The 18,120-nt window shown below is 42.0% G+C and overlaps 1 protein-coding gene across 1 annotated transcript in view; it reads right to left on the reverse strand.

The window, feature by feature from the left end:
- Positions 1–18,120, reverse strand: part of LOC147726150 (aldo-keto reductase family 1 member A1-A-like) — a 315,836-nt gene that overhangs the window by 42,454 nt on the left and 255,262 nt on the right. The gene's annotated exons all lie outside the window — the stretch shown is intronic.

Below are 18,120 nucleotides of genomic sequence, written 5' to 3' on the forward strand. Positions count from 1 at the left end.
AAACATCATTCATTTAGAGTAACCTAGATATGCAGGCAGTAGGTAATGCTGTGCTGAAGAATGCATTAAAGTTACTGAAACTTACATAAAAAAACGGCTGCCTGCTCTTCTAATACTATTCAGTTGAGTTGGGCTGATCAGTGGCACTGCGTCCTGGCATCCAGCCCCTCTCTAAGATCTCACAGTGTAGATAGGGGTGGGTCAAATGTTTCCTGGTTTCTCCTTGCCAGGGCCTTCTCTGCTTCTGCGTCGTTGGTGCCCTTGGATGCAAAAAGAGAAAGATCCATGGCCCTGTTCACCATTTATCTGGTGAGCAGCGCCCTGGATGTGAATTCCCTACAAGTGCACAGACAGCACGGGGAAAAGGATGGCCAGTGCAGGTGAAGCTTTTCCTTTGTAAATTAATTCCTGCTGGAGTCATAGCCCAGGTTTTTTTTTCTGTCTGTGCACTTGAATGGAATACACATCCATACAAGTGCACAGACAGCAAACCCTGGGCTATGACGCCAGCAGAAATTCCTTTACAAAGGAAAAGCATCACCTGCACTGGCCGTCCCTTTTCCCCTGCTGTGTGCATCTTCCCACTCCCACCCCATGCTGAACACATCAAGTGCTTAGGTGAAATCCCTGCCTTCAGGCAAGGATATCACCTCGGGCCAGTAAAGGAAAACAAGAGGTGGGGGCAGGGGGTTCACTGAAACTGCTCGGGCTGCTGGGCCTCTCCGAAAGCATCATAAAAATGACTTTCTCGGCTCCGATGCGCAGCCTTCTTTCATCATTTCAGTGCGTGTCAAATTAGCCCGGGCTGGAGAAGACGACGGGGGGGGGCTGAAGCCCGGTGAGCCCAATGGGTGTTGCGCGCCTGCTCAGGAGTATTGCTGCACAGTTGATTGTTGAACTGAAAAGCAGCAGAGCAAGTAGCATGCTACCTAATGGAAGGGCAAATACACAGTATAATCTGAAACAGATGCAGGGATTGGATAATGAACCTATACCAGCTCTAGATAAATGAGTTCCTGTGAGCAACTGGATTTGTTGGTTGAGGGGGTGTGAGCCCTTCTTAAGCAACAGCCACAATCTCTGTCGGGGTGAACCATAAACAGTCACTAAATTACCTTGTGCTTCACCATTTGGTTGCTTGTCACAAAAGCAGTCAGGCTTCCCTGCAACGTGTAAAGTATTTATTCAGAATTCAAACAGTATTGAAGTGAAAACACAGCACAAGAAAATCCCACACCAATTTAGAAAATAGGGTAAATTTTATTACATTTAAAATCCAACCAATACAACCAGAATAATGCATTTTTAAAGTTTAAAGTGCAAAATAGCGCCTAAAAGATAAAAGCGCCAATTGCGGACATCTAGTCATGCACGACCAGAGCAAAGTTGAAACTTATGACACACCCAGATGGAGTGCGGGTCGGATAAATGAGGTGAATAGGGCCCTGTCTCTGTTTACCTTCGGACTCAGATGAAACTTTGGAAGAAAATGTATGAGAAGGTAAAGTTCAGTGCGGCAGGGCAGCTGGCAGTGTCTGGGGAGGAGGTGTTGTTGTAGGGGAGCCACCGGGCGAAGTCGCAGTGCAGATTCCTTCATTCAGACTTAGTTTCTTTTTTGAAAGTTGAAGATCTCCAATGGGACGAGCTGCATGCTGTAGTGGACCAGGCTCTACGAGACCCAATACCCCTTCTACAAGGAGCTGCTAAACAGGATTTGCTGCTGTGGCGAAGAACTTAGAAAAAGCTCCTGCAAAGTCAGGACAACCGGTGATGCACCTTGGGAAGAGCAGATAGGTCCTGGTCTCCTCTCAGTTCTCAGAGCACTTTTTAGTTGAAAATTGTATGAGAAAACAAGTTCTGGATTTGGGTTATGTGGGCACCTTTAGAATCACTTTCAAGGGTCAAGGACTGGAGAGGCAGAACTTGGAGGGTCAGAACTCCCTCAGTCAGGGTCCAGGTATGGATTTAAGATGATTGGAGCAGTTCCTGACCCTGAGACTCAGATCAAGAGGCCAGCCAACTAGCCCATGGAGTCACTCTGCAACTCCTGGGTTCAAGTAGAAGAGCAGGAATGAAGCAGCAGGGCAGACCTCCTTGGGCTCAGCTCATGTTCCAGGCAGTAGAGCAGTCCTTGTGGTGCAGCAATGCAGTCTTCTTAAGTACACCTCAGACCACAGCTGCAGGCGGTCCTTTGGGAGTCCTTCTGCAGGTCCAGAAAGTGAACTGAAGCGTGGGTCTGATGGTCTCCCTTTTATACCTGGTTCCCACTTTGAAGTGCAAGAAACTTCTGTCAGCCTTCACAGAGCAATAGCCCCTTCTGGGTTAAAATGGAGTCAGCTGTGTGGAAAACAGCATATCCCTAAAACCTGTTACTGGTGGAACTGTAAGAAATCCGATTACCAAATCACCATTACAAGATGACTGCTATAGTTATCTTTATTTTGGAAGCTACAGAGGTCTCGCGAGATTTCATGAGGAGATACGGTGTTGGGCGCTATTTAATGATAAAGATCCTAGGGGGCTGGTGTCTGCTATTCTGGAGTCTGGATCCTGCTTTTCTTGTGGACCTCGTGTTTTTTCTGTTTTTGCCCCCTAGTATTGGGTTCCTTGTGGAAAACTTTTTTCCCTTATTCTAGCATACTAGTGCTTCTGGTAGGCAATTGGGTACACGCTCTAGTTCTGCGTAACTTATTCAGCATTTTGTTCTTGTTCACCATGTTATGTTATGCCACTGTGCACCGTATATTTGCCTGGCATCTCTTGCAAGTACCGCAAGTGTATGTCAGTGTGCCTTCTTTCTGTCGCTGTTTGTACTGGCACCTTTTCCGCCTGCAGTCTGGAATTGAGGTGCGGCGTCGCCTGCAAATTTCTGCATGCCTGTATATTTGCACTACCTTCCCACAGCTGTTGTGTCTGAACTCTTCCCGCCTACATTCTGGCCTCTAGAGGCTGAGGCGTTTTCCTGTGCAGGTCCACAAGAGCCATGCTTCTCTCTGTGCGCTGGGAGTCATGCACTTTGATTTAATTTTTGCAGGGTGTGCATATTGCTGGCCAGCATATTGTTGTATGGCATTGTAGGATCCGAGTGTAATTTTCCCGATTCATGCCCTTATATAGGTACAATTCACATTGCCCTTATATAGGCATAGAATTCATAACCATATTTAGACATAGCCCATGCAGTTCAAATACAGGCATTGCTACTTCCAGCCGTTCCAAAAAGCCACAACAATTTCATCGGCTTAAGCAGTCAGGGAACTTCCCCTTGCTTGATTATTAATTTGTCCAAGAACTCATGGAGTTTACAAAGTACTACCATTCTACTGACGTTATTATGCCCAACTGCCTTCACTTGCCCTAGAAAACACAAAGTGGTTCGGAGCAGCTCGACTATCTACTTGCCTGATGGAGCTCGCTACAGCAAGTGCTAAAGGAAGCCGACCCTCCAGCTAACGCACTGACCGAGAGGCTGCCTTTCTCTCGCTGAGAATCCAGCTCCAGTGTTTCCAAGCTCCTCTCGGGGGTGTTGGGAAATCGATTCCCGAGACAGAGATACCAGACCTCCTTCATTCTAAACTAAGGTATGGAGCTGATTAGACCCTTAGAGAAATCTTGGATAGATTCTTGACAAAGAAACTAAAACTTATGCTACACCACACTTACTTCTTCCCTCGTACTAGACTTAGGTTAGGTACATTGGGGTAGGCGTATTTAAGAAGCACCGGTTGAGTACTTTTTAGCCATTGTTATTTATGTATGTATTCCTTTATGGTTTAGAAAACCATACAATGCTTTTACAGTATTATTTTATAATATTGTTCTCGCAGTACGCATTATACTTTGCAACCTGCATAACGATTGTAGCAGCTCAGTTTGCTTGCATAAGAAGATTGTTCAATAAATCCTTTTATTGAAAACGCCTGTCTCTCTAGTTCTCTGCAACTCTGTTGAAACAAAGCATGCACGATTGACTGAACGAAATATCTATCTTTTGTTTCTGCGACTCTAGAGATACTTCTTATTCTTGGGAAACAAAGTTGTCATGTTTATGCAGTTGTCAGAAACGAATCCCTTCTAGAAAGTTTCCAGTGATCTCTGAACTAGCTCGCACTCACTATTAAGTTTAGTATATTCGATAGAGACCTAGTAGACTAAGTCCTACGTCAAATCTATAGGATATATTATTCCAATGCGCAGAGCCTATTGGGAATATAGTAACTACACTACATGGCGCCAAACGTTTGATAATGCACTAATTTAACGCTAGATACTAGAGTAACTCAGTTGTGCTTTTCTCAGAGACCCCTTTTTTCCATAAAATACTCTAACAGACGTCTGGAGTGGGTAAAAGGATAAAATATCCGCGATAACTGAGTAGGACGAAAATCCTATGTATTAGTTTTTGGTTTCTTCAACGTTGAAGGATACAGTGTTCCAAAATATTGTGCACTTTATCGTGGTTTCCTTGAAACGTGCTCTGCAACTTTCATTAAACAATGTTGAATAACGGCGTCAACAACGCGACAGGTGAAGCTGCAGTAGCTGCCGCCCAACCGGGCTTTGACACAACAGGTTTCCAAGAAAACGACCCGGATGCGATAATCATCCCTGAAAATTTAAGGAAATCCATCACTTTAAAGCTTATAACAAATGGCCTTTCATCAAGAGGTGGTAGGGTAATTTTTGTCATAGAGGCACACAAATATCGGCAGACAGAGGTATTCTATTCATGGATTGTCTTCCCTGAAGTAAATCCAGTATCACATGTGTTTCACTTCTGCAAAGAAGAAGAAGCTCCAACGGAATACACTCCTTTTGAGGATGTTGAAATTCCATTAGCATACCAAGAGCATGCGCTCTGGTTTAAAGGCGCTCTACAACATCAAAATCACATTGCCAGGCTCCGTCCACTAAGTAGACCAGGATCAACATGGCCGGTACTAGCCAGCTATACACCACATCCTGCCATTGAAGAAATGTCAGATGCATGAACTATTAGTTCAACTCAAACAACTAATCAAAATCCATAGACAATTGGTTCAATATGTCATGCGGACTCTAACAGTCCAACCTCCTATAAGGATTCCACAACACACCCTTCACCAGGGGAACACAAAGAAAATAACACCACAGACTACACAATCAGTCATTGGTAAATTGCCCGCAAAAAGGGAACACATTCCATTCTGGATAGCTCAAAAAATTGCTCAAATCGAGGCAGTATTTCCCAATACTACCCCTCATGAGAAACACAGGATTTTAACAATCTGTTTACCAATGGGAATCGCACCACACCTGGAGGACTGCGACACTTGGGGTACAGTCTTTGCTGCAATCTACACAAAAACAAATGGTGTTCCGTCTATGACGGTAATACAAGATGTCCTGAAACAGATTCAAAATGAATACAGGGCAGAGCCTGCTATAAATCTGGGTATGAAATTACTGAGAGATTTTAAACAGGTCTCAGCTACAATATTAGCGAATATCAAAGATGAGGCAGCATCCGTGGCGATCCGCCAAAAAATAAGAGAATTTGATGTAACTGAGCAACCATACTGTACTATATCTGTATATCTGTACTAAGTGGCTCCCTACTCCTCAGCTGCTCCTTTCCTTCGTTTTTCTGAGTAAGCGCCGAGATGCCCCACGGTGATTCGATCGCTATACAAGAAGGCCTAACATAACATATGAACTGCCCAGAATAACTGAAAAATCCTATGAAGAACTAGGTAGAGATAGTTTGGGTGGGAAACCAGTTAAACCCCAACTAACAGAGAGTCCTGAAAAGGTCTTTATTAAAAACACTCTGACTACTCCGAAAAAGAAGTGAGAGAATACTAAACAAACTTCTGAAGAGAAGCGTTCTCTGTCCTGAGGAAGGTCTCCTCAAAAGGAGCCCTCGGAAAAGAGGTATAACCTCAGCAATAGGGATATTTTGAGAAAACCTGATAGATATCAAGATACTGATACACGTTCCTCTCGTACCTTTCAGACTTCCTCACAGAAATCTGAAAGAAGAGGACAATCAGAGCAGAAAGAAGAACGCGTGAAGTCCAAAGACGATCAGCGCGTTCCAAAAAATAAAAAAACTCAATTCACCAAAAAGAAGGTAGCGGGTCTAAAAATCAGACATGCCGAGGATCTTGAGGACACAACTCAAGAACGGAGAGTGAGCCCAGACAATGCTGGACAGCGCAGCAGAAGTCACCATAGCTCGCAATATCTTGAAGGATCATCTGGAGACAGTGGACTTGAATGAGTACATCCAAGTTGAAACTGCTGATTCCAGGGTTAGTGTACTCCCTAAGTTATTTGAAGTAATGCTCCGGATGGAGGGGTACATAACTAGGCAAATAAAAGCACTCTTTTGGGAGAAGCTCTCTAAGGGGTATCACATCCTTCTAGCTGAAAAAGACGGGCCTCCAAACTTTGTCAGGGAGTGCCCACATGGCGAAGACATCATTATGCCAGCCTTCTCCAATCATATTCCAATTCACTTAAAATACACCTATGCCAGAAAATGGGCTGTAGCCCAGGTGCCAGCATTATATAAAAATCATGTAGGATGGGATGAGGATTCTCCTCACCATAAAATCCAGTTAAAAACACAACCAACTGCACAGAGGCTGTATCCAGTTAAGCAAGAAGCTAAAAAACAGGTCAGGGAGATCTTAGATCAACTTGAATACCAAGGGGTGATTGAAACATGCACCTCATCAATGAACAATCATTTGTTTCCTGTCTCCAAACCAGACAATACATATCGTCTAGTTTTGGACTACAGACACTTAAATTCTTGTTGCAAAACATTTGCAGTACAAAATGCACACAGTACAGCACTAATGAATAACATTGTGCGTAAAAATATGAAACAACATTAGATATTTTTAACGGTTTCTTCTGTCAAAACATTGCACCTGAAAGTAGGTACTTGACCGCTTTCTCAATTATGGAGATACAACGTCACTTCTGTCGTCTCCCCCAAGGATTCAAGAATAGTCCAGGGTTATTTTCAGCCAGAGTAACAGAGTTACTACAAATGTATGATGATGAGGCATTATCTTATGTCGATGACATCTATCTAACAGACGATGACTTGGACAGGCACTTGAACAGAGTGAATACCGTTATACTTGGCTTCACATCTGAAGGGTACAAATTCAACTTTAAAAAATCGAGAAATGCCCACCTCAACGTCCTTTTTCTAGGAGACGAGTTATCAAGGGAAGGCGAAAGCCTGGCAGCAAACTTTCTAGAGAAATGTGCACTGCTCCAACCTCCAAAAACGCTGAAAAACGTAGTCAATTCTAGGTTTCCTGAATTTCTGAAGAACTTACATTCTAAATTAAGCAGAAAGGGTTAAACCTCTCTACGAATTATTCAAACCTGATTTCAAAACAACTAATTGGACTCAAAAACACACAGAAATGTTGCGTTCAGTGCAAACAGACATCTTAGCAACCAAACATTTACAAACATAAATATGCTCAACTTAGTGATCTGAATCATCCCAGGAAGATGCGGATTCACCTACTTGACCTTTAATGAAGATGAAAAAGTACCATTAGCTTATAAATCACACTTGTACACACAAGCTGAAATGAAATTCACTTCAACAGGAAAAATTCTGACAGCGGTTCAAACTGCAGTAGCAAAAGAGAGAGCCCTCGCACCGGGAAGACGCATAATGGTTGCTACTCCTGTACCTGCCTTAGAGGCAGTGACAAAAGCGAGCATTCCAAATGCAAAAGCTTTACATCCGAGATGGATACAATGGGTTAACTCTCTTGCTGCAACAGACGTTGAATACATTTTTGACCCCTATTTGAAAACACAAGAATTCCTCCAATACGAACAAGAATGTCCTCTACCCACTGAGATTCTGCCTCTAGAACAGTACGAATGTATAATTTATACAGACGGATCAGCACAGCCCACAATTGGGGGTAAACAAGCTTATAGTGCTGCGAGCGCGATTGTTAAAGGTCGCTTGCACAATGGTAAATTGCGACCTATGGTCACAAAAACACAATCTCTCGGAGATTGTACAGCTCAGCGAGCTGAACTACAAGCATTCAAGATGGCGCTTCAAAATGCTGATCGCGAATTCCCCACACTCATAGTGTGCGATTCATATTATTGCGTCCAATCTTACAATGAATACTTGCAGAACTGGATTCAAAACGGTTTCAAAGATGCAAAAGGTGGCACAATCAAGCATAAGTTGCTTTGGGAACAAGTAGTTCAGTTACAAAAAGAACTACAAAAAACTCACGTGATCCATACACTGAGTCATCAACGTGATGGCGTTCAAGTTGCAGGGAATTCATTGTCTGATGAAGCCATGAAGGCAGCTGTGCAAACGGCTTCCGTAGCTGCAATCACTCGTTCAAAAACAAAAATAGACAGCAAAATAATGCAGGCTGTCACGGCTTCCAACAAAGACAGCGGTAAAACATTACCAAAAGGCTTTCCGCTCAAATACTCGTATATAACTGATGCAAATGATGTTCCTTTTGCTCAAATCCCTGGAGTGGGGGATAGAGTAATTCCAAACATGGAACATAGATTAGGACTAATTTTATCAGCACATAAAGGGCTCGCCTCTGCACACACAGGTATTTCCGCCACAGTGTTGTTATTAAAACAAAGATACTGGTGGCCGCGCATGAGGAAACAGACCAGAAACTAGGTTTTGGAATGCAAAATCTGCCAAAAGATGAAAGTCTCTACTGTGAAACGTACTGCCCAGGTGCCCCTTTTAATTTCAGATAAGCCATTAGCTTGCGTTTACCTGGACCAATGCGGTCTCTTACAGAGGGATGGTAACTATAAATGTATCATGGTCGCAGTGGATTCCTGCTCAAGATTCATTTGGATGTGGCCTCAGCGCTCGGCTGACGCTCGAACTGTTATAAAAGATTTGCGAGTCTTTATCGGCACATACGCAGTCGGCACGATACATTCTGACCAGGGTCCTGCGTTCAGCTCTCGAGCTTACAATGAGGCCATGGCCAGTCTGGGCGTTGCATTGCGGAATTCTGGTCCATTCCATCCTGAGGGAAATACTGTAGTGGAGAGAAAAAACCGCTAGGGTATTAGGCTCGGGTGACGGGTTGGTCAAACATCTAATAAGTGTCCACGTAGTTTAAATAATCTGGCAAGAATTTCTCTGAGTGGAATCACTCCATATGAAATCTTTTTTGGTACTAGAATGATTGTCCAGGACCTCGATCGTCACACTTCGGTGGTAGAACAAAAACCCTTTCATATCAAAGACCGTTTGGCTGTTTTGCAGGACTTAAATGAAACAAGAAGAAGTCAAAGAAACACATTGCAGAAGCCAACGACCACTGAAGGGGAACCACCCGCCCCAGCAAGGCCTGCCTGGATTCCAAAGATTGGGGATCTAGTCAGGGAAAAGATTGCGGATAAGAAGGAATTTGGGCCTTCTTACAGACAACCAGTACCTATGCTAATAATCCATGGATCAAGAACAGTGTTACTGCCCCCCCTTGCTGGAAGAAAGGAGAACAGGTTCATATCCATCGACCTGGTAAAACCACATCATGTGGCCAATCATAAGTAGTAGGCCAAGTGGACTCCAAAGATGTAGCAGACGACCAAATCTTGCTACAATCCAAGAGGTTCAAACTGAGAGACTCATCACCTTTGAGGAATCTGCAGTACGAAAAGAAGGTCTATGCAACAAAACCATGGAACTTGTACCTCTTGAGACCCAAATAACAGTTCATCAAGAAACACCTGTCTATAATGAAATAGCATCTGAATATACTAATATGACAAGTGATGATGTAGCTCCAGCGATTTCAAATAATCCTGATGCAATCCCTACAATTGACCGAACTGCCTCTGGTTATTTCATTAACTTTGATAAATTTTCTAAGGATCTTAGTGAACCTGAAACGACACCAGCTAATAAATCTTTCAAAGAACAAGCAACAGAACTTTTCCATCAACTATCAAAGACTTATTTGGTTTCACCATGGATTGAACTTTGGATAGTGCTAGGCGTGCTTTTTCTCCTACTTTGGCTAATTCTTGTATTAAGTTTGGGAATGCTGATAAATGGAATATATAGTAAAATATTTTTAAAAAATGTAAATCCAGTACTTGTATAACGCACGAATCGACCCCCGAAGGGGTATCTCGGCACTGGGGGCCGCTGGGAAGATTAAGCGAGCTATTGCCCAGAGTCGCATAGTGCTGGGCAGATCCCTGCCGCCGGAGCCAGGGATCGAACCGTGATCCCCAGCGTCCAGTGTCAATCGCCCTGGCTACGGCGCCACACCTCTTCCCACAGCAAGTATGGACACAGCAAGTAAGAACATCAACTTACTCCTCAAGCCACACAAATCCTCTCATTGTGAACAAAGAGACTTAACATCAGTGAACATCACAGCCGTTCCTAAACCTGGTAGTATAGCTTGGGACAGAACGGATTTTGACATCTTTGGTCCTGCAGATCTGTTGAAGATTCTACATCAATTCAAGGTTCCTTGAGTGACTTTGTTTTGCCCAGCACATTTTCTGATGATTGGGACTTTGAAACTATTAATAATATGATGTCAGACTTAGAAATGTCTGAAAAATTTACAAAACATGAATACTTAGAAGGATCAATCAGATTATGAACAAATGTACTGTTATAATCACTATGGTCATCATTTCTTGCACAAATCTGCAAGCCCTAGAAATGGTTATGCTTTCAATCAATGGGAACATTGTCCTACGCCACCAAAAGGTAGCTCAAAAATATTTTTGGGAACATTTCCATACTTCTCAGGTTTTAATGTTTCAAATCTGGAAAGATTTTACTTTAAGAATGTTAATAAGACAGGAATGAAAAGTATGTTAAAAAATACCAAGCACATTTTTTCTGCGGCCTTTTATGCTCAGCTGTCTACATTAGGTTTCGACTTTTCGAAAGACAACATTGAGACAAAAACTGTCTGGGGCACAAAAGACTGGCAAGTGCAGGGACTATTTGCTTTGTTTAGAGCCTGCACGATCCCTGACCAAATAATGTTTTTGAATGACTCTGTTCAACAGACATCCTGCTTTGACCTAGCCAAGATAAAAGATTTAAACAAACCGTCCATACCTACACCTATAACTGATAGTAAGAACACTACACAGGGGGTGGTCGACGTAAATACTATTTTACTTAAAAACAGAACTGATCCTGATTGGAAAAAATGGTTAATCTGGCCCACAGACACAAACAACTTTCAAGATAGATTCCTGAATAAGACACAAGGTTTTACATTCACTAGGCCAGATCCAAGATATATCCAGAGACAACATCCAGGGATAGAAACAACATACAGTGTAGGAAAACTGTGCCTTGAGTGGCTACAAAAGTCCACACTTACAGAAGTTAAACAACACTTATCTTTACTTAAAGACGGCGTTGAATTAAGGGACTTCTTACAAGGTCCTGCGAAACCGTGTCATAAACGTTTTATATACGCTGGTATATACGCCATTTAAAATTAGGGCTCCCGGTTTTATGGTATTTATTTTTTTGCCATTTCCGTCTGTATTTATCCATATTTATTTTTTGTGCACTTTTTCTGTATTTATCCACATTTATTTTTGTCACAAGCAAAAGACGACGCTACATCTAGTATTTTTCCACATTTATTTAAATTGTGAATGCACACATGCAGTCGGTTGTTATTGGTCAACACTATACATTCATCTGAAAACGTTGCCATTTGCAGAATGTCCCAAATATGCTTAAAAGTGCTATCACAAGCCATTTGTCTCAGAGCCTTGCAGTTGCTGCCATCAACAGAGTGCCTCATTTTCTCCCCCACTGAACACCTTACTACTCCACTAAGAAACTCACACTGCCTTCAGCTGCAACCCAATTGGAAGCAATTCAATTCAAATTATGCACTCCTCCATTCCTGTGCGCAGGAATCTGTTAAAGTGTTGGTAAATTCGACATCCTACCTCCCTTTCTTTTTTTATGTCTTGAAGCTCATCTCATGAAACTCATGAGGAAAATGGTCAACAAGTCTGTCAACGTGCACATAGTCATTTGGTTTCCGAGAGTAACTCTCTACGCCATAACCCTTCCAGTATATAAAATAATAACATCATCCTCTTTATCTTGAATCTGAAATTGTTGACAGTCCTTTAGGCGCGGTACCAATAATAAGATTGACAAGGCATGATGCATTTTTTCCCATCAGCTAGGGTGTCCTACAGCAGATTATCTTGTCATGGTTGGGATTTCTTATGAGACTTCAAACCAGGTCAGTTTTGTGGACTGTGCATTCCCCATCCGCTGCTTTGTAATCTGGAGCTGGTTAATAAGGCACTTAAATAAATTATAGATGTTCTAATCTAGACAGATTACTATAAATACGTCAGAGAAATGTCTAAAGCAGTAATTAATGAAATGACGAAGAAAGCATTAACCGAATGTGTATATATGTATTTACTTGTTTAACAGCATCAATTGCATTTGAAGCAGGATGTGAACGATAGTAAATATGCAGATAGGATTACAGAAGGTTTCAGTGTCTTCATAAAATAGAAATGTGAGCTTGGTGTGAATGTTGAGCGCAATTAAGTAAAAGAAAGGACACAAACATAGATGAATATTATACGCAAGTCTTACAATTAAATGGCATGAACACATCTTCTGAGTGGCCGAATGTTATTTGTAACCCAGCGGTCTGTAAAGTGGCTGCTCGTTCTGCAGGGCACCGCTGAGAAACTCTCAGTAACATTGTCTGCACTTCACAAATGCTTTTAAAACATTCAATATTCCTTTGGGCCACATTATTAATCCCCAAGATTCGTCATCAACCTTTACCATTTCGTGTTTTTGTGAGTAGGAAGGCTCACAATCGCAGACTGCTTCTCAGATCCGCACTCCTCTCTGGGAACAGACAGTGCACCATTCTTGATTCCAGAGAGACTGAACGCATAAAATACAGTCCTTGTCGTCATCTCATCGAAAACCCAGAGGTGCACTGTATAACCGTCAATGTGGGTTTGGAAAGCAGCAGGTCCCTCAAAATGCATTCACTCCTACAACTATGCACCTGACTGGTGTGAGCTTCTAATCAAGGGCCTGGGCACTGCATTCTGTAGGGGCTGCTCTCACCCCTCGCCACCCACCTTGGCAGCGAGCCCCGCCTCGGGCCCGAGAACCACTGTTTGCATAGTCCAGTCTGAGAGGAAAAGACGGGTGCTGGAGCAATCGGCAGAGTCAAGAGGCAGGGGCCGAGGGGTGAACAACAAAGCCTCATTAAGATGTAAATGGTCCTTCAAAGACCTGTGAAGTACTCGGGTGCGCCGTGTGCGCGCCGGGAAGCTGTCTCAGCTGGGCTGACACCTCTTAACCCTCTAAGGAGGGGGAGACACCAGATGGCCGGGGTGTGATTTATTGAAGTCATGACAAAATATATTAGTATTTTCCCGTTTTTATATATAAATACAGATAAAGGAAAACTTGTTTTCCGTCTGTATTTATATGTAAAAATCTGTTTAAACGGAAAACCGGGAGCCCTTTTTATAATGAAGCTCGGAAAGCGACACAAGCAGAGACTGCAGAACGAATACGAGAAATTGATCATATTAATTTAGAGAAAGCTCTCCCTATAGTTGACAATGGGTTAACGACTCTGTCATCCAGAATTTATTCTTTGGACAGCATAGTATCCTCTGCCATAGACATAATGGAACAGGACTTGCTCATGCTACAGCATGGACAGTCACAATTACGTTCTATAATGCTTTTAGGCTGAACGTTACAAAATCTTCATTCTGGATATGTGCCATGGCGTCTAATCAACACCACGTCACTGTTTTCTGTATTTAACCTAACAGATAAAGAAATCACTTTGGCACAAAGAGGAGCATACTATACGGGGCTGAGCATTGAAAAACTGGAAAGATTACCATTAACTGTTTCAGAAAAACCTGCAACAGAATGGCTAATACATGGAACAATCACTCTGCCTGTCACAAATTTCCATTTTCAATATTGTTCGAAACATATACCAGCTGGCGTATATGAAAGGTTGGGTAAAGAATACATCAAAACAACCTGGGATTTACCATATACACACAGATTTTGGAGTGGGGGAAAATAAGTATTTCTTAGTGGTACAAACTGTAAAAGCGCACTAAGCGATACACTTTTATGTCAGGGTATAAACTTACATGGAGCCGGCGACGGTTCCTCAACCAACTTATCCTGCCACCTGCAAGGTTCTCCAGCTGCAGTGATAGATCCAAATTTTAGGCAGCTTTCTAACGGAAGCTACATTATGTTGAATGATCACAGCTGCTGTGGCATGTTGCCAGGAATAGCCTATCTCGTAACTGTGTCAGCCAGGGTCACTCGCTGTATCAAGTATTGTTTCCAAAAACTAAGACAGACGGGGAGTCACCATGGTGGCCTTCACTGAACATCTCTTCTATACGAATTGATACTTTAAGAAGAATGAAAGCCATTCTTTTACAAAAAACTGTGCCACTGACCTCGTCCAAAGAGACTTATGAACTACAAGTTGCAAGGTCTTCTGCAGAGATACATGCCCTTTTATCCACAAACTGCCCTGTACGTTTCATAGAAATGTTAGGTCGTATCTTAAACATGTCTGATACAGTGGTATTGTACATGTATTTAAGACTATTTTTTCGGGACCGTTACCACCTTTTGAAGCAGTCCTCGGCAGATTTCCAAACTTCGTGCACTCCGTGTTCGGCGGCCTGCCTCTCATTTTAGGACTCATAGCAGGAATACTATTCTTGTTCCTTCTGCTCCGATATGGCAAGTCCAGTCACCAGCGACACCCAGATTACCCTAGAGAACACTCTCCTGGCAATGAAGTGTCGTGAGCGCATGATGCAAATTCTGGGCTTGGACCGGTTAAGAGATCTGAATACCACGTGGTTCCTATCATTCCGACCAATCTGGCAAGATTGCATCTTACCTGTTCTACGATGCCTCCTATGTGGAGAAGAATGCGTGTTGGACATCTGTCTTACACTCCCATCAGCACTGCTAGCGGATGTTGATACTTTGCTTGGTTCGGTAACGGCTCATGCATTGTGTTGTCCCCAGCGGCTACCAATCCTGATGACGGCATTCATTGAGGTCTCACAGACGCCAACTGCTGACGGTGAGATACGTGGATCGACAGGCACACAGGTACCATCTCCATTTCCTTCGACCATTGCTAACGCGGCTAACGCTGACGGCGATGCTTCACATTTTTGTGCAATCGGTGTACTTAACGTAGTGGTCCAACTTTCACCTACTGTGGTAGACGAATTCTTTACCAGCTTAGAAGATCTGATGTTTTCTCCAAACAATGAGACAGATTTTTTAAATTAGCACACAGTGTTCTATGGACTCTGTATTCGACCATCATTTTTTCAAAACAAAACTTCTAACCTTTGAACTCTATTTTTCTACGATTAGACTTTTTCCAAAATTAATTGTTTTTTGGCTCAAAGTAATCTGTTTAAAGTAGAACTATTCACAGAGAACAAGAATTCTATGAAAAACTTCCAAGAGACAATATTTGACCTTGTCCACTACCTAAATATTTTATTTTGCCATGGAATGGTCTCGCCTTTTTTCTTCTGTTTTTAAGAGCCATTTCATAAATGTATTTTAGTAATTCATTTGGATAGCATTTCCAATGTCATACTATATGCTTTGAATGAAAACATTGCTTTTAGAATGCGTACAGCACAAACGCTCATTTTCGTGTACAAATGAATTCAAATGCATTTTTATATATTTTGGGTGGGGTTTTAATACACCATGCATTAGATATGTTTTAGGTGCTTAGAACTTAGTAATGTCGTACATAAAGTGGAGTGAGTGTTGTATGGCGTTTTAGGATCCGAGTGTAGTTTTCCCGATTCATGCCCTTATATAGGTACAATTCACATTGCCCTTATATAGGGATAGAATTCATGACCATATTTAGACATAGCCCATGCAGTCCAAATACAGGCATGGCTACTTCCACCCGTTCCAAAAAGCCACAACGATTTCTTGGAAAATCGACTTAAGCAGTCAGGGAACTTCCCATGGTTGAATATTGATTTGTTCAAGAACTCATGGAGTTTACAAAGAACTACCATTCCCTTGGGGTTCTTTACTGATGTTATTATGCCCAACTTTACGTCAAACCAGGCACCTTCAAGGTATAAATATGCCTTCACTTGCCCTAGCAAACAAATGGTGGTTCGGAGCAGCTCGTTTATCTACTTGCCCAACGCAGCTCGCTACAGCAAGTGCTGAAGAAAGCTGACCCTCCAGCTGATGCACTGACCGAGAGGCTGCGTTTCTCTTGCTGAGAATCCAGCTCCAGTGTTTCCAAGCTCCCTTCGCGGGGTGTTGGGAAATCGATTCCCGAGACAGAGATACCAGACCTCCTTCATTCTTAACTAAGGTAAGGAGCTGATTAGACCCTAAGAGAAATCTTCGATAGATTCTTGGCAAAGAAACTAAAACCTATGCTACACCACACTTACTTCTTCCCTCGTACTATACTTAGGTTAGGTACATTAGGGTAGGCGTATTTTAGAAGCACCAGTTGGGTACTTTTAAGTCACTGTTATTTATGTATGTATTCCTTTATGGTTTAGAAAACCATACCATGCTTTTACAGTATTATTTTATAATATTGTTCTTGCTGTACGCATTATACTTTGCAACCTGCATAATGATTGTAACAGTTCACTTAACTTGCATGAGAAAGAAGACTGTTCAATAAATCCTTTTATTGAAAACGCCCATCTCTATAGTTCTCTGCAACTCTGTTGAAACGAAGCATGCACGATTGACTGAGTGAAATATCTATCTATTGTTTCTGCGACTCTAGAGATACTTCTTATTCTTGGGAAACAAAGTTGTCATGCTTATGCGGTTGTCAGAAACTAATCCCTTCTTGTTTCTTCTAGAAAGTTTCTAGTGATCTCTGAACTAGCTCGCACTCACTATTAAGTTTAGTATATTCGATAGAGACCTCGTAGTCTAAGTCCTACGTCAAATCTATAGGATATATTATTTCAATGCACAGAGCCTATTGGGAATATAGGAACTACACTACAGTATGGTCTGTACACCTATGTTTTGCTATTAGAAATAATTGGATTGAGTTTTCTTTGGCCTCCTGAATGGAATTGGTTATCTGGGTATCCTATCCTATCCTGTAATTCCTTGGTCTCATCTTTCATACTTCGGTTGCAATATCAATGTACATTTCTGCTAAAAGTATCAACACTCACAAGCAGGATTATTATCATATTTTGCTTGTCATGTATATTAATAGATTGTGTATTCACTCATTGGAGTATTGCATCTATCTTGTTTGTGTTGTTCAGTATCTGCTATGGAACATTGAGATGGTAGATACCCTTCAGTTATCATACTAATAAATGCCGGACTAGGGATACTTATGTTTTTTCCTTAATGAAAACTGTCTTGTTGACACTTTTGAAGTTTGATTCAAGAAATATGAAAATGTTTTGGAGTGTATTTGATTCGTAAAGTATATCTTCATAATCACCAGTCTCCTTCTATGCACTTTTAAGCACTTTGCACTTTATATTTCTATGTTGCACTTTATAATTATGCTGTGGATACTTGAACGCCGATTACTTATTTATATTTATATGCCATGTACTGTACTAAATTATTACAAATGTATTCTGTAATGTTGATCTTGTTTTTATGAACTCTCAATAAAAATATATTTAAAAAAAACTTTTGAAGTTTGATTAACCCCTTTCATTGCAGGTCTCTCTCCCTGGTGTACCTATCCTATGTTCTTTCCTGGTGTACCTATACTACGTTCCTTCCCCTTGTCGCGCCACTCTTTTTTGCAATAATACCAGAGTCAGAGCTGATGTATATGTGGGTTTCTAGATGGGTAACGCACCCGAAGACCTCTACTAATGACAACTTCTGGAGTTTCCCCCCCACAGAAGTGCTTGGAATTTCCTGTCTCTCTGCCCTGGTGCCAGTCTGTCTGCAGACCCAATTGGCTAGTGTGTAGTTCTTTGTGCGTGTGTATAAGGCAGAGTCAGTTGAAGTGCAAGTGGGGC

Source organism: Lissotriton vulgaris, chromosome 3_1 (genome assembly GCF_964263255.1).
Source record: "Lissotriton vulgaris chromosome 3_1, aLisVul1.2, whole genome shotgun sequence".
NCBI classification, from domain to species: Eukaryota; Metazoa; Chordata; class Amphibia; order Caudata; family Salamandridae; genus Lissotriton; species Lissotriton vulgaris.